Here is a 12,706-nt window from a genome sequence, read left to right on the forward strand (position 1 = left end):
TCCTAGGATGTTCAGTGATGTAAGATTATATCCCATGTGGGAAACTACTGACTCTGTAAAGCATTTCCCTGTTCTCTCCATTACTGCACACTTCCACTTGCACTTCTGTTTTCCACAGTTGCTTCGCTAGCCTGAGATAGAGAATTGATATGATAAAGCAGGAAATGACGGGCCAATAGCTGCATTTGACGTTGTTGGCAGATTGTTGTTGATTTTTATGGGGTATCTGAATTTTTGCTTCTCACTGCTGTTTACCTGGTCTTTGTAAATGTTTGATGTCATCTGTAGAGTATTTTACAGGTTGCATTAGTCAGCAGACAGGAAGTTGATGGTATGTGGTGTTTTGTCTGCACTCACAGCCATATATCCATCTTTCTGTGTACCTCAAAGACTGTGCTAATGATTGATTAGGCTCTGGTGATAAGGACATAATATGCACTCAATATTAACTTGCCAACTGTAGGTCTCACCCATCCTAATATGTTATCAACACCCTCACCACACACACTTTGCCCTTTGTGTTTCACTCATTTTCCTCCATCCCTCCCCAAGGGTTGCAGTACTTCTTCTGTCACCTCTGTTATTCTTTTTTCCCCCCTCTGACAGGATAAGGACTGGTGTGTGTCTTTGTGTGATGGAATTGCATAGTGGGACCCCTGGCTCCAGAGTGTCCATTGTGTGTGTGTGGAGTGTGGGACAATGGTGGGAGTGGGGCAGGCCTTGGGGCTGATTGTGTGTGGACTTGTGGGGCCAGGGACCTCTCATTGTACTCATAATGGTGCGGAGTAGCTCATAGTTTGGTGGTGCTTTTGACAAGTGAAGAGACCACACTTCTGCATGCGTGCAAGCTGTGTGTGTGTGTGCATGAGAAAAAGAGTGAAAGAAAGTAAGATAAGGTAAATGCAGGCATCACAAAATATTTTTTATCACGTCATTTAATGAGGATTTTTGTGCTGCTTCTCTAGAGTGATTGATGTGCTGTGGAGCCATTTTACTGTTTTTTTTCCTAGACCCCCCCCCCCCCCCCCCCCCCACACACACACACACACACACACACACACACACTCTCAAACTCTCAAACTCTCACAGTCCCGCCTTATGATGTGGCAAGGCAGGAAACAAAAGGGTAGATTGCAAACAAGGGATTGAGAGGGAACATTTCACCCTTTCCCTGTGTGGGTATATGTGTACAATTGCAAGCATATGCTTTTCAATCTCAACACGCAACCACTGAGATGATAAGCGCAGCGATTAGCCTTATCTGGGAAAACTCCCTCACAGTGCTGACCACAGCAAAACCACTGCCTCCCATTATTCCAATATAGTTTTACGGCCTGGTTTATGGGGCAGTGTCATGCTGTGACCAAGCTCAGCCAACATGCCTGAAGCAGATGATGTGCCATGGCAAAGCTGGTCATCTTCGCTCCGAAAAAGGTGGCAAATTCTGTCATGTGCCAGGAATCAACATCGATCGCTTGTGTGAACAGCTCAGCTGTTAGGAATACTTCAAAAGCAATTAAGACAAATTACCATTGTTGACAAAACTAAGGGCTAAGTTCTCATGCAGGACTTAGACTTACACTGTGATATGTAGTGTTTAAAGCTGTTGTTAAATATTGAATTTTACGCTCGATACTATAGAGATTGATTTTGTAACAGCGTGGCCCACTTTTCCCTGTCACAACAGTTCGTCAAAAAAGTTTTGATATGGTTCTCTGTGATACTAGGTTGACAAATGACTTCTGGTAGAGGGGGCCTTCAGTTGTGGAAATATCTGTATTTAGCCAGGAATGTGACCAAAGGGAACAATGTGCTCAGCCAGTTGACACTAATGGACCTCCCCACCATTTGTCCTGTGCTGCCCTTGACCAGAGAGACCACAACCAACAAGGCAGCATTACCCTCGATAGCCCGGGTGCTTCTGACTGCTGTCTGGCACTCTTGGCGGGCACTTTTGCCCCCACCGTCCCAGAGACCCACGCATTAACCTCAGATCTGGCCATCGATTCCTATAAATTATCTGCCTTTCAGACCTGTTTGATCAGGTTGTGCTGTCCTGTGCTAAAGAGCTCCATTTAAAATTCACTTTTTACGCTGATAACACAGCTGTAGGACTAAATGTGTCCCCAGGCTATGTGTGTATGTCTGTGGAGTGAGTTGAGCCTAGTTTTACTGCAACGCCATTGGTTGTACAGCATGACCTCATATTGACCATATTGACCATCGGTCAGGGATGGTAACAAGTTGGGTCTGCATGTCTGGACGGGACAGATCGTTGGCAGATAACTGTAACACTTTTAGGAACATGTGTGTGAGAGTACACAAATGCAGAACACACACTCACATACACACACTGCTGCTTTTTATTGGAATTCTTGGACCTCCCACATTCCTGCTCAGAAGGTTAATAGTTGCCGGCTGTGTTGCATTACACATGAGGGGAAAACACAACAGTTACTATCTCTGCAAGCCTTTCCTAAGCAAACTAACTCAGTGACTTGCAAAGTCATGCATGAATTCATATGCAGACGTATTTTGAATGCCTCTTTAGGACTACATGAGCAAAACCTATTGGACAATGCATGGAAAAATAAAATAATGTCTGTTATGTTAATAGATGGAAGTTTGTTTGTTTGTTTCTTTAATTAAAGCTAGCAGCCTCACATTGCATATACACCCCATCATACACACAGAAGCGCAGAGGGTCTCTTTTCAGATGGGTATCAAAATTCATGTTGAGAATGCAGCAGGGTGTGTTGGTGTGCATCGATTGACCTGCACTGTTCAGCAGCTGTTTGTGTTTGCGTGCATGTGTATTGTAATGTAATATGGGGAGTTTACAGAGTTGTATTGTTCTAGAGGTGACTCAGAGTGAGGCACAGAAAGGCATGTTATTGTAAAAGAATATCAAGTGTGTATATGAAGGTTTTTTTTCTGGGTGGGCAGCCGTGTTAAACGTATTACTCGCGAACAAAGTGTGTACATCGGTTGCTTGTGGGTGTATGTATAACAGCTTCTTGGTGATGGCGGCGCCGTTGAAACCGATCTGAGTGATGACATGCATGCACGCACACACACACACCAGGGAAGATCAGGTAACTCCATTCCTCTCATTCTTCCAGATCAGAGGTTTTATTTTGATCCTCACAACACAATGAACTGTCCTTTAGGGTAGAGCCTGGAGTGTCACCTCTCTGCTGCTTGGAGTATAATCATGGTGTAAGCTGTCAAGAGCGGTGCATAGTCAGTCAGTCACGAAGCTAACTCTTGCAACTTCACCCCTTCCAAGCTTGCACCGCCTCTGAACCACACCACAACCTCCTGGCCTGACCTGTTCCACGCGCACACACACACACGCACGCACACACACGGGTAGTTCCTCATAATCCCCTACTGTTGCTGCTGCACCCAACAGTGACTGTTTTTTTCCCAATGGTAGGGCTCGCCCGAGCGGTGTGGTAATGTATACTTCTAATCTTCTTAGATTAACCCCAATAATACTGGTCATGCTGAGGGCATCTCTTCAGTGGGGATCTGCACACACAGTGGCTGCTAATGTACATTCCAGGGAGGATCAGAACAACAGGAATGGACCTACTGTCAATTAAAATTAACTGACAGAGTTTCCAAACTGTTATATGGTCTCTGTGCATTATCTTGTGTGTAAGGTGAGTGTCTTTTATTTAAACAGACAGTCAGTGTATCCAAGTGTTAATCTGCACTTGGATTGCAAGTTAAATGGTGTATAATAATCCATTATTAATCAGATACAGTCGCGCCATTTTGGCAGTATTAAATTTGAAACACATAATTTTTCTTTTGACTTGCCTGCAGCTCTTGGGTGTGAAAGAGAATTAATTTTTTTTTTGCATGGAAATTAAAGCATAGGGTATTTTTAAACTTGCAAATGACGTCATTTTTTTTTTGCTAGTTGTAAAAAAACAAAAATAAAACAAACAAAACAAAACTGAAATCACATCAGGTACTTGGCTTTATCTGTGTGTGTGTGTGTAAGTGTGACAGAGAACGGGTTGTCCCACTGTCCCAGGCCCTCTGATTCAGGGAGGTGGTGAGTGGAGCTCCTAACCCCTCTCTAACCCCTTAAGTCCAGTGCAGTCAGCAGACACTCCCAGCAGAAAAGCAGCAGTGTTTGAATAGTTCTCCTGGCTATTTTTATCTGGGAATCTGCCTCTGTGCTGGACCCAGGGAGCGGGGGTGGAGGGAAAATATCTAATCTAATTTCGGACGAAGGGAAGTCACCAAAAGGACTTGTGTGCCATTTGCATAGTGTCGATATTTTGTGCAATTGTCTGTTTGGGGTATTGAAATGCTGTCTGGCGCCAAGTTAAACTTTCTCTTGTCACCCTCCTCCTCTTCTCCCTTCTCTCCCTTCCCCCCATTCCTCCCTCTTTTTTCCTCACCCCCCCTTGTAACCTTCACCCCATGTAAGGAATGCAAGATCACGTTTGGAGTTTTCTTTTCAACCAGTCTTTCCTCTTCCTCTGTCTGTCTGTCTTTCAGTGTGCCGGCCACATTTGTCTTTCAGTCTTTATCTCGTTGCTGTGCTTCCCTCCGTGTTCAGACCTGTTCTGTTACGTACGTCAGAGCTCATTTTGAACTTTGAGCCAACTCATCACAGCCTATGTGTGTGAAATAGTTATGTGCATTTGAAAGGCAGGGCCCTAGGTGGGAATGCTGCGTTAGAGCATGTGCCTATGTGGGAACAAATTGTCCCAAACTGCTCTGCTGCTCACACAGATTGTCTCAGTGCAACTTTTATGCATTGTAAACCACAACACTTTCCTCATCTGAGCAGAGGCATATTGTGCAAATTAACAGTCAGACTGTTCACAGGTGTGTACATACAGACGCCACGTAATTGCTAACCAAATGCGCTCGGTCTGGTAGCGTAAGCAATAGCAAACTGTGTGTGTGTGTGTGTGTGTGAAAGAAAGTGATAGGTGGGGAAAAAAAGACATTCTCTGCCTCTTTTATCAGATAGTTTCAGCTTTCTGGATAGCGCCAGGCTAGGATTCGGTAACATCCACTGAATTTGTATCTGACAATGTCCACTGTAAAACGTTGAAATGGATAATGATACCGGCCCTCTGAGTCAGGAGTTGTTGGTGAAGATGTTTTTTTTTCTTTTTACCGTAAAGCCGCTGTTGTTCTGACAGTAACCTCCAACCGTCTCACCGAGCTGAGAAAACTTTGGCTGCCCCGACCAGTGAAGGGAGCAGGCAGATAAACTGACATCACTGTTGGGCTAGCGTCCAACACACTTCATTTTTGTCTCTGCACACACAACCATAATTTAGTTGTGTTGAGCCTCTGAAGGTTGAAACAAAGTTAGCTGGCTAGCTGCTACAGAGTTTTCCATAAGCGCTAACTGTTGGCTGAACGGCTGAACATTAAAACATTTTCAGCCGACTCTCAGACATCAGTGACCCAGTCATCGGCCCAGTCTTTTGCCATATGTAAACACTGTTTTTTAACACAAATCCACTGTCTTAGCCTAAATTAGACCAAGTGATTGCTAATTTAACTCTTGCTGGAATCACAGGCCTGTTGCTGTATGTTGCCCTTTAGCTACACTTTTGCCTGTTCAACCAGACGGAGCCATGAATTCTGTTTGAAACAGACTGCTGTGTGTTTGTGCACACACAGATGCACGTGTCCCTGTAGGAGAGTGAAACCTTTTTAAGCATCGATTGATCCTCCCATCCCATCATCCTCTCCTCCCTCTCATTTCTGTGTCACCAATCCATGGACTAATACCCCAGTGGCAGCTCCTCTTCCATTAGCCTCCTCCTCCTCTTTCCTCCTATCTCCCCATTCTCTCCTGCTTCATGTCACCCTACCCTTTCTATTTCTTTCACTGGACATCCTGATTTATCAGCCAGCATGACTCGATGCCCAGAAACAACACGGTTGTCTGCTAACATGGCTCAATTAGTATAGAAACCTGTCAGTCACTGTCAAAATCCATCAACAGTAGGTGGTGGCTGATGTTCCCGGATTTGCCCTGAAAACTCAAAATATGAGCTGAAAGTCAGATTAGGATGTCATTGCATGTAGCAGTATGAACATATGTCCATACTCACACAAACACAGAGACACAGCCAAGGACTTCTTCCAAGATGTGTGGTCATGAGCAGAAAAAAGATTGCACTCTCAGCGGGACGAACATCTGAGTATTTTTTTTTCCTAACTGGCCGTCGTCCTCTTAAATGTTCACAAGACTTCCTTCCTGCAGGGCACAGGCTTTTTCCTTCCTCTCCAGGTGTGTGTCTGTGTGTTTGTCTGCTTGTGTATCTGTGTGGGCAGACCTGAGAGAAACTGAATAATGCATTGGATCATTGGAAAGGTATTTATAGGAAAGCAGAGTGATTAAACTTTAATGAAAAAGTCGGCCATGAGTGGCGCACATCACATAGCACATCTTCCCCCATGCACACGCGCACACACGCACACACAGAGGAGGAGCTAGAGCTGTCATTTCATCAGATATTTCTCAGAAATTTAGCTGGTAAGCAAGAATGTCAGCCGCTCTCGTGTGCATTACTGCTCTCCGCTCTTTTAGCGCTTTGACCCAAACATATCCGCATATCCTATTTCTTTATTCATTTATTTGTCCCAGTCATGGTTGCTAATGTTATGTGTTTTGACTCACACATCTTGGAACAGTTGCGATGTGGATCACTTGCTTAAGTTTGAGTTTAAAATTATCATCACATCACATGTTGTTTTATGGTTGGGACACTGTTTCAAACTGTTTCCTGTGGACCTGCCTGATGTAGATGTTTGTATCCTGCATGTTTAGTTCCATCTAAGCTGTGTTTCACAGAATTCAATTAGTCAAATCATTTGTATTTAACCCAATAGAGCAGCAGAAGGAGCAGTGATTTTAAATGAACACTTAATTTATCATATGATGTGATAATTTGCTTGCAAAGTTTTTGTTTGCCAAAACACATCATTTCCTGCAAAAATATCCCACGTTTCAAATTTTCATTGAGGAAAAAATGTTTGTTTTTCTATCTTTCAAGCCTTTAGTGATGATCTACTCTCATCTTTTACTATTGGCAGTTGATTAAGGAAAAAGCTCAAAATTTGCATCCCTGGTTCATGAGCTGAAGGTTAAGCAGCTTCCCCAGCCACTGCCGTCTGTGTGTATTTGTGTGCTGTACGTGCGCGCCAGTGCCTCTTAACAGTAGCCCAGCCCTCGTTCACAATAGTTTTATCTAAGTCCATTTTTAGCATCAGATGTGGCCGAGTGAAATTATGTAACAGCTGGGCAGTTGCATGCTGGTGGGCACAGACACACATATATAGACTTACTGTACACACACACACACACACACACACACACACAGTGATTGTTGTTTTAGGGGATTAAAGCTTTTGATGAAGAGAACAGTGAGCCGGACCCCCTGACCAGTCACAGGGTGAGAGGGGAAAAGGAAAGTAGGGAAGAACGGATCAAGAGCAGCAGGGGGAATTACAAAGCCCAAAAGGAAGGAGGAAAGGATGACGAGTTAAATCGGGACAACCATAAGTATGATGGAGGAAGAGAAAATGGACTAAAAGTTATGGGTTAAAGTTAGGAGCTTGTTAGACTACTCAGTAGAGGACAGGACGGCTCTTGATGAATAGCTAGTCTAGATGGTGGTGTTGTGACTTCAGTGGGTAGTAGAAGACATCACATCACATCACATTGCTCACTAATTCTTGATATCGCCGTACAGATTTCAATGGCATGTTTTCTGTAACATGGCATGTCTGTTTTAGCTACTAGCATGTGCATAGCTACTAAATATTGATACTTTGTATACACGTTACCTTGGAAACAAGTCCTAAGTGCAGTATCTTTTGCTTGTCAAGAGATGCCAGTCATAAATTATTGTGTTCTTGACTGCAGGCTACAGAAAGAGTGTAGAAAATGAATTAGAAATGTTATAACCATAATTTCAGTGAATTATGTTTACAAATGCACTAATTTGCACTAGGGTCTTTGTAGTCACTCGTGCGTCTAACATCTCTCTCTTACACACACACACACACACACACACACACACACACTATTGTATGCAGCTTTACTTCAGCCGGCCCCCAGCTAGTATTCTCACTCTTTGCGTGTGGGTGTTGTATTCGTAGGGTTATCGTTTTCGTCTGGCCCAAGTATTAGCTGGGTTCTGTGCAAAGTTACACTCTCTCCCTGAGGTTAGCTGCGAGAGGAGGCAGAGTGCAGAGGCGTGTGTGTGTGCGTGTGTGTGGGAACGTAGGATTTGTGCGTGAGTGTGACTCATTGATGTGAGCAACATCAATTCGTAAACTTGTTTCTTTGTGTAATATAAGGTGCGGCGATAGGGCACACATTTTTGCCGCCATCATGTGTTTAATCTGCAGTTGCCAATAGCTGGTCCACTGCAAGGTAAGCTTTAATCATCAGATTACAGTCAGAACAGAAAGAATGTGCTGGCAGTGCAAACACATTGCCACACATATTTCCATTGTGGCTTTTTGGTGGCATGTGTGGCCATATTTTGCCCAGTGATTGATACCTTGGATGCTTGAGGAAACAGAAATTTAGGCTTAAAACTGCCAAAATAAACGATATCCATAGTAAAGTAAATGTTGTGATTCCGGGAAATTAACATGCAAATGTTGCACTACAGAATAAGGTAAAGGGGTAAAGAAATATTGGGCATTGTTGATGCCTCTTGTTTACACTGGTGAAGATGTTATCCATGGCTCTGTTAAGATATTGAAATGCATCATTGCATCGGTGCAGTCTGCCAAGATTTCAGAGGAGGAAGATTCATATCTGTTTTACTTTAACTTATGTCCCAATGTGACTGTTGTAATTGTAAATTTATGTATTTATGTATTATTGACGTAGCTTCTAAATCTGATTAGAATTCATTTGGAGTATGTGAATGCACTGATGTATTGTGGGAATGTGTGTGAGCGTGTCATCACACTGGCATTGTACAGGTGTAACTGTATGCCAGTGCAGTTGTCACCAAATGGGGAACCCCCGTAATGTTTTACACCTTGGATGGATGATCTGAGCACTCAGGACAATAGTTTGTACTGTGCTGTCTGTATCATATGTGTGTTTGTGTCTTTGTGCGTGAAAAGCATTTGAGAGGCATTGCTGTTTTGTATGTTCACACACATACCCACGTACCAACCCCCACATACATACACACACACACACACACACACGGTAAGGTAGCACCTCATGTTATGAGTTCCACCAAGCAGAGGTAATCGGTGTGTGTACACTCAGCTCTTACATAACACCATCCGAGCAGTAGACTGACGGAGGGGAGAAAGTTCATTGCTATCTCTCTCTCTCTCTCTCTCTCTCTCTCTCTCTCTCTCTCTCTCTCTCTGCCAGTCAGTGTTTTATCTCTGTGAACTTACTTCCTTCCCCATAGCTCATTCATTTCTCTTTTTTTTCACTTCCTTCCCCCTTCTCTTTCTCTCTTTGCATCCTCTGACACCTGTTATTCAATTCTTTTATGCATGATCAGCTAACAGAAACATCTAAAAACCAGCCTTGCATTCAATAAATAGACAGGATAATTTAAATAATCATTCTTAGTAAGAGTTATATAGTGGAGTTGGTTTCCCAGGCACCAACAGCAGTAGTAAAATAAGTAAAGTGGAACAAGAGGGAGACCTCAGTACAAACACTGAGACAACTGAGACACTAAATTCTGTCTCCTTTTTTTTGTTACAGTAACAGATAATGTTTCATTAGTTTTAAACCTAAATACTTTTCACAAACAAACCTTATTTGAGTTGAGCAAAACAAATCTAATTATTTCCTCAGCATTTTCGTGGTGTTTTTATTATGCCATTAATAACAACTGTAGATGAGAATGAAGAGGAGAAACAACATTCTGATTGGTGTTCAGCATTAGTAGTGCTTCCAGCAATCTGATTGGCCACAGAAGCCCTGATCAGAGCCCCGTAACTGATAGGACAACAAGGACTACAGCTGAGTAAAAGTGGCAATGCGTTGTTCAAACACAGCCAGACACATCCTCAGGCATCATGGGATTGCCAGTGAACAGCTAACAGACATGCTATCAACAGCAATAGCTGTTTTCAACATGGAGAAATGGATAAATAAGATTTTTTTCCCCAGTGGTTCTTATGGTAAAACCACCAAACTAGGAGGATGCGGAAAAGATCCGTACTGCCACAGCCCTATGACTTGTTTCACTAGCATACTTTAGTCCAAGTGAAAAGTGACAGCCTTTATGAGAGCCACCTGCATTTCACTCCCTATGCCTGCCTTTCTGCGTCTGGCTAAGCCACAGTGTTAACCAGGACCACACACCCACATTTGTCACTTAGGGAGGCCATAGACCAAACCAAATATAACACTGCGACTGACCTTAAATCATGTTCCCTGGTTTTGTGTGTGGCTGCAGCAAGGATGTGAGGGAATGAAGAGGACTGATCTGTGCTAGTGCAGGGCAGCTGTGTGTTTACTGCTGAGCTCATTGTCTGTTTGAGCAGATCAGCCACCCTTGTTAAGATGGGTTGCTGGCACTGTATAACACAGTAATGTACATACAACAGGCTACAATGGAGCTTGGTCATTTTGTCACCTGCTTCAAGGTCTCACATCACACACCTCTGTAGCTCTCTCTCCTCTCTTCCTCCTGATTTCTCTATTTTGCTCTTCTCTCAAGTTACATCACCATCAGCCTTTCTCTCGCTCTGTCTTCCTCTCTGTCCATGGCTCTTGCATAACGTCCAGCTTTATTTGCTCCAGCTGAGGATTCTAATCTTTCCCACGAGGCACGAAGCACAAGAGCAAACCAGGAGATCTGAGAAGAGGAGCTGGGCAAGACCTTTTTAACCTGCCTGTATGCTTTGCCTCGTTAATTCAATCACTCTGCCAATTAATGATATCTGGAACAGGACTTTGTTTACAGGCACCACCAACACAGTGTTAAAGCGTGTGTGTGTGTATGTATGCGCATGTATGCGTGCATGCACGCACTTGTGGCTGTAAAGGTGGTTTTCATCATTTGTGCCTTCAGTCTGTCAGATAAAGTGTGTGCACCACGTGTGTGTGTGTGTGTGTGTGTCCCACCTCCTGCTGCGGTGTTGTAGGTGCATGGTCTCTCTTGGCAGCCCCATCCTTACCAGGGGATAAGAAGTGATCACCTACACAGCCTGCAGTAGGAGCACACACATTATGCACTCCTGGGGAGTCCAGTCACCATTAGGGTCAAATGTGCTTCAAGTCAGTGAGACCACAACCACTGACTTGGCTGGAAACCAAGAAGACTTACTGTTACTGCAGTTCAAACATAGAGGTGTGTGTGTGTGCGTGTGTGTGTGTTCACACATGCACATTTGTGTAAGTGTGTTGCTACTGCAAATAGCCCATTCAAAGCAATGTTCATTGAAGCAAAATTTCCGTCTCTGATTTTTCTCGATCTCTCACATGCACAGAAGCACAAAGACAATATGCTGGCTGGCTTTCTGGCTGGCTGGCAGCGACGTCTGTGCGAGGTGAATGTTACGTAAGACTGATCAACACTACTTAATCAGCTTTAGGAGACATGCTTAACAAGCTGACCAAGTGGGGTGATGGTTAGAGGAGGAGAGGGAGGAGGGACAGGGGAGGCGAAGGGGCCCAAGACCGAGACCAAGGGCAAAGGAGCTGGGCTCGATGGGAAAACGGGTGAAAACCGTAGTGGAAGAAGAGAAAGTGATGACAGGCGGTGACACGGCATGTGTCTCTTGTCCCTGTTTACGATGGGATAAACACACACATAAACACACTGTGCTCTGCCCTCTGTATCCCCCTCACAGCCCACTGTGATGCACACTGGTGATTGCCATGATCCAGTGTGTGTGCATGTGTATAGGTGTTTATGTCTCTGTGTGTATGTATGTTTTTCTGGACTTTCACTCTGTCCTCTCAGGGTGAAACACAACCATGTCACCCAACACTTGTCCAGACAATACAAGTCTTTGTTTGGGCTGGTTTTCGCAGCGGCCACACCGTGTGGCCTCCTGCAGACATAAAATTTATATTTTTGCGATTTTGTGCTCACCATGTCATCATGATGAATGTTGAATTTAGTTTTGTTGCCATTCCAATGACTCTCCACTGTAAACACCACTGTTACAGGTTTTATGTGCTGGTGAAATGAGCCACTTGCCAAAGCATATCGGTTGGACGATATTGGCATATCACAGATATGCTGAGGTATATCTTGTTCAGTATGTATATATGAATGTGAAATATGACAACTTCTCTTTTTACATTACATATCTTTGGCAATTGATAACTGCATTTAAGGCGGGCATTGCAAATGTTATGAGATTGGTATCAGCATTGGCCCAAAAAAATTGTCCTGGCTCTGTTAATAAGCAACTTGTCACAGCAAGCTAATAGAATATTATTTAGTTATGTGTGTTTTTCAAAAATACAGTGTACTTTTTTGAAAAACTAAATAAACACCATATGTTTGTACCTCTATCAGGTTAGAGTAAGTTTCAGTTTAATTTTATCCGAAATAAGTATTTACAGCAGCATTACAACTCCTGAAGAAAAGGAATGTGTCGTATACTATAATCCTGCTGTAGAAAAAACAGTTTTGTGTTTATCACAATGAGTTTTGACGTCTCCTGTGGCCAGCATGTTAAAACCACGGGCTGTGCG

General features: G+C 43.5%; 1 protein-coding gene across 2 annotated transcripts in view; it reads left to right on the forward strand.

Moving 5' to 3' along the window:
- Window positions 1-12,706, forward strand: part of erfl3 (Ets2 repressor factor like 3) — a 46,902-nt gene that overhangs the window by 2,881 nt on the left and 31,315 nt on the right. Inside the window, exon 1 of one of the 2 annotated variants that reach the window (XM_046399175.1) lies at window positions 1,033-3,668. The exons of the other annotated variant lie outside the window; for it this stretch is intronic. The gene's annotated coding sequence lies outside the window, so the exon portion shown is untranslated. Of the gene's footprint in view, window positions 1-1,032; window positions 3,669-12,706 lie in introns of those variants that run through there. 2 annotated transcript variants of the gene reach the window in all.

Source organism: Scatophagus argus, chromosome 9 (assembly GCF_020382885.2).
Source record: "Scatophagus argus isolate fScaArg1 chromosome 9, fScaArg1.pri, whole genome shotgun sequence".
NCBI lineage: Eukaryota > Metazoa > Chordata > Actinopteri > Scatophagidae > Scatophagus > Scatophagus argus.